Source organism: Arachis ipaensis, chromosome B5, assembly GCF_059453495.1.
Source record: "Arachis ipaensis isolate K30076 ecotype BB chromosome B5, ASM5945349v1, whole genome shotgun sequence".
Taxonomy (NCBI): Eukaryota; Viridiplantae; Streptophyta; class Magnoliopsida; order Fabales; family Fabaceae; genus Arachis; species Arachis ipaensis.
Window position 1 is genome coordinate 35,533,172 of NC_142440.1, and position 5,195 is coordinate 35,538,366.

Below are 5,195 nucleotides of genomic sequence, written 5' to 3' on the forward strand. Positions count from 1 at the left end.
ATTGGGTTGCCTCCCAACAAGCGCTTTTTTAATGTCAATAGCTTGACAATGGGTTCTCATGGAGCCTCACAGATGTTCAGAGCTTTTGTTGAGACTTCCCAACACCAAACCTAGAGTTTGGTTGTGGCCTCCCAACACCAAACTTAGAGTTTGACTGTGGGGGCTCTGGTTGACTCTGTTTTGAGAGAAGCTTACTGTGCCTCTTTTCCATGTTTACAGAAGGGTAACCTTGAGTTGTAAACACAAGGGAGTCCTCATTCAATTGAAGGACTAATTCACCTCTGTCAACATCAATCACAGCTCTTGCTGTGGCTAGGAAAGGTCTGCCAAGGATGATTGATTCATCCTCATCCTTCCCAGTATCAAGGATTATGAAATCAGCAGGGATGTAAAGGCCTTCAACCTTTACTAACACATCCTCTACTTGTCCATAAGCCTGTTTTCTTGAATTGTCTGCCATCTCTAATGAGATTTTAGTAGCTTGCACCCCAAAGATTCCCAGTTTCTCTATTACAGAGAGGGGCATGAGGTTTATCCCTGAACCAAGGTCACACAGAGCCTTTTCAAAGATCATGTTGCCTATGGTACAAGGTATTACGAACTTTCCAGGATCCTGTTTCTTCTGAGGCAATGTCAGTTGATCCAGATCACTTAGTTCATTGGTGAACAAGGGAGGTTCATCTTCCCAAGTCTCAATACCAAATAATTTAGCATTCAGCTTCATGATTGCACCAAGGTACTTGGTAACTTGCTCTTCAGTAACATCCTCATTCTCTTCAGAAGATGAATACTCGTCAGAGCTCATGAAGGGCATAAGGAGGTTCAATGGAATCTCTATGGTCTCTAGATGAGTCTCAGATTCCTTTGGTTCCTCAAAGGGAAACTCCTTATTGATCACTGGACGTCCCAGGAGATCTTCCTCCTTGGGATTCACATCCTTCTCCTCTTTTGTGGTTTCGGCCATGATGGTCATTTCAATGACCTTGCACTCTCCTTTTGGATTTTCTTCTGTATTGCTTGGGAGAGTACTAGGAGGGATTTCAGTGACTCTTTTACTCAGCTGGCCCACTTGTGCCTCCAAATTTCTAATGGAGGACCTTGTTTCATTCATGAAACTTATAGTGGCCTTAGATAGATCAGAGACTAAGTTTGCTAAATTAGATGTATTTTGTTCAGAGTTCTCTGCCTGTTGCTGAGTGGATGATGGAAAAGGTTTACTATTGTTAAACCTATTTCTTCCACCATTATTAAAGCCTTGTTGAGGCCTTTGTTGATCCTTCCATGAGATATTTGGGTGATTTCTCCATGAGGGGTTATAGGTGTTTCTATAAGGTTCACCCATGTAATTCACCTCCGCTATTGCAGGATTTTCAGGATCATAAGCTTCTTCTTCAGAAGATGCCTCATGAGTACTGTTGGATGCAGCTTGCATTCCATTCATACTCTGAGAGATCATATTGACTTGCTGAGTCAATATTTTATTCTGAGCCAATATGGCATTTAGAGTATCAATTTCAAGAACTTCCTTCTTCTGAGGCATCCCATTACTCACAGGATTCCTCTCAGAAGTGTACATGAACTGGTTATTAGCAACCATGTCAATGAGTTCTTGAGCTTCTGCAGGCATTTTCTTTAGGTGAATGGATCCACCTGCAGAAGTATCCAATGACATTTTAGCCAATTCAGATAGACCATCATAGAATATATCCAGGATGGTCCATTCTGAAAGCATGTCAGAAGGACACTTTTTGGTCAGTTCTTTGTATCTCTCCCAAGCTTCATAGAGGGATTCACCTTCTTTCTGTCTGAAGGTCTGAACATCCACTCTAAGCTTACTCAGCTTTTGAGGAGGAAAGAACTTGGCTAAGAAAGCCTTGACCAGCTTATCCCAAGAGTTCAGGCTATCCTTAGGTTGAGAGTTCAACCATATTCTAGCTCTGTCTCTCATAGAAAAAGGGAAAAGCATGAGCCTGTAGACTTCAGGATCTACTCCATTAGTCTTAATAGTATCACAGATCTGCAAGAATTGAGTTAAGAACTGAAAAGGATCTTCAGATGGAAGTCCATGAAACTTGCAGTTCTGCTGCATCAGAGAAACTAATTGAGGTTTCAGCTCAAAATTGTTTGCTCCAATGGCAGGAATGGAGATGCTTCTTCCATGTAAATTGGAATTAGGTGCAGTAAAGTCACCAAGCATCCTCCTTTCATTATTATTATTTTCGGCTGCCATCTCTTCTTCCTGTTCGAAAATTTCTGAAAGGTGCTTGCTGGATTGTTGTAATTTAGCTTCTCTTATTTTCCTCTTCAGAGTCCTTTCAGGTTCTGGATCTGCTTCAACAAGAATGTTCTTGTCCTTGCTCCTGCTCATATAAAAAAGAAGGAAACAGAAAAATAATAATAGGGATCCTTTTTACCACAGGTATAGAGGTTCCCCTGTGTGAGTAGAAGAAGAAAAGAATGTAATGTAAAGAAAGAAACACAAGGGAAAGGAGAGCAGAGATGTGGGATGAAGAGAGGTATTAGTAGATGAATAAATAAATAGAAGGAGATGAGAGAGAAGGAGAATTTTCGAAAATTATTTTTGAAAAAGAGTTAGTGATTTTCGAAAATAGTTTTTGAAAAAGGTTAGTAATTTTTCGAAAATTAAAATCAAAAATTAAAATAACTAGTTAATTAAAAAGAATTTTTTGAAAAAGAGGGGGAGATATTTTCGAAAATTAGAGAGAGAGAGTTAGTTAGGTAGTTTTGAAAGAGATAAGAAACAAACAAAAAGTTAGTTAGTTAGTTGAAACAAATTTGAAAATCAATTTTGAAAAGATAAGAAGATAAGAAGTTAGATGAGATACTTTGAAATCAAATTTTTGAAAAAGATATGATTTTGAAAAAGATAAGATAGAAAGAAATTTTTGAAAAGATATGATTGAAATTAGTTTCGAAAAAGATTTGAATTTTAAAATCACAATTAATGACTTGATTCACAAGAAATCACAAGATATGATTCTAGAACTTAAAGTTTGAATCTTTCTTAACAAGTAAGTAACAAACTTGAAATTTTTGAATCAAAACATTAATTGTTGATGATATTTTTGAAAATTATGAGATAAAATTAAGAAGAAGATTTTTGAAAAATATTTTTATAATTTTCGAAAATAAATAAGAAAAATGAAAAAGATTTGATTTTTTGAAAAAGATTTTGAAAAAGATAAGATTTTTAAATTGAAAATTTGATTTGACTCATAAAAACAACTAGATTTTAAAAATTTTTTTGAAAAAGTCAAATCTAATTTTCGAAATTTTAAGAGAGAAAAAGGGGAAGATATTTTTTTTATTTTTGAATTTTTAATGATGAGAGAGAAAAACATGAAAATGATGCAATGCATGAAAGTTATGGATCAAAGCAAGGAATGCATGCAAGAATGCTATGAATGCCAAGATGAACACCAAGAACACTTTGAAGATCATGATGAACATCAAGAACATATTTTTGAAAAATTTTCAATGCAAAGAAAACATGTAAGACACCAAACTTAGAAATCTTTCATGTTCAGACACTATGAATGCAAAAATGCATATGAAAAACAAGAAAAGACACAAAACAAGAAAACATCAAGATCAAACAAGAAGACTTACCAAGAACAACTTGAAGATCATGAAGAACACCATGAATGCATGATTTTTTCGAAAAATGCAAGATGAACATGCAATTGACACCAAACTTAAAATTGACTCAAGACTCAAACAAGAAACACAAAATATTTTTTATTTTTTTTTTATTTTCTAATTTTTTTTTGTATTTTTCGAAAATTAATTTGTGAAAAAGAAAAATAAGGATTCCAAAAATTTTTAATATGAATTCCAGGAATCTTGCACTCTTAGTCTAAAGCTCCAATCTGAGGGTTAGACATGGCTTAATAGCCAGTCAAGCTTTAGCATGTAGCATCAGAATATACTGCTCATTACTTATCAAATTAACTTGCCTCTATGCTGATGGTTTGGAAGCCTCAGTCCAAAAGAATTTAGACATGGCTTTACAGCCAGTCAGGCTTCAACATGCTTCATGAAACACTAGAATTCATTCTTAAAAATTCTGAAGAACATAATAAAAATTTTTGAAAAGAATTCTTTAATTTTTTTTAAAAATTTTTGAAAAATTTTTGAAAATAAAACAAAAAGAAAATTACCTAATCTGAGCAACAAGATGAACCGTCAGTTGTCCAAACTCGAACAATCCCCGGCAACGGCACCAAAAACTTGGTGCACGAAATTGTGATCTCAGGAAACGGCGCCAAAAACTCTGTATGCACGTCTTAATAAAATCGTTTTTCATTCACAACTTCGATACAACTAACCAGCAAGTGCACTGGGTCGTCCAAGTAATAAACCTTACGTGAGTAAGGGTCGATCCCACGGAGATTGTTGGTATGAAGCAAGCTATGGTCACCTTGTAAATCTCAGTCAGGCGGATAATGATTGATTATGGAGTTTTCGAAAATAATACTAATTAAACAGAGAATAATGATAGAAATACTTATGTATATCACTGGTGAGAATTTCAGATAAGCGCATAGAGATACTTTCGTTCCTCTAAACCTCTGCTTTCCTGCTGTCTTCATCCAATCAATCCTACTCCTTTCCATGGCTAGCTTTATGTAAGGACATCACCGTTGTCAATGGCTACTTTTTATCCTCTCTGGAAAATGGTCTGATGCGCTGTCACTGCATGGCTAATCGTCTGGAGGCATCACCCTTGTCAATGGCTGCATCCCATCCTCTTGTGAAAATGGTCCAAATGCTCTGTCACAGCACGGCTAATCATCTAAGGTTCTCGATCATACTAGAATAGGATTCACCCTCCTTTTGCGTCTGTCACTACGCCCAGCAATCGCGAGTTTGAAGTTCATCACAGTCATTTAATCCCAGAGTCCTACTCGAAATACCACAGACAAGGTTTAGACTTTCCGGACTCTCATGAATGCCGCCATCAATCTAGCTTATACCACGAGGATTCTGATTAAGAGATCCAAGAGATAATCATTCAATCGAAGGTAGAACGGAAGTGGTTGTCAGGCACGCGTTCATAGGGAATGATGATGATTGTCACGTTCATCACATTCATGTTGAAGTGCGAATGAATATCTTAGAAATGGAATAAGTTGAGTTGAATAGAAAAACAGTAGTACTTTGCATTAATTCAT

The 5,195-nt window shown here is 36.2% G+C and overlaps 1 non-coding gene across 1 annotated transcript; it reads left to right on the forward strand.

Annotated features, from left to right (window-relative positions):
- Nucleotides 1-1,726: 1,726 nt before the first annotated feature.
- On the forward strand, nt 1,727-1,834 carry LOC148563834 (small nucleolar RNA R71). Its single transcript, XR_015885530.1, has one exon. It is a non-coding gene; the product is annotated as a small nucleolar RNA R71 (small nucleolar RNA).
- Nucleotides 1,835-5,195: the final 3,361 nt, after the last annotated feature.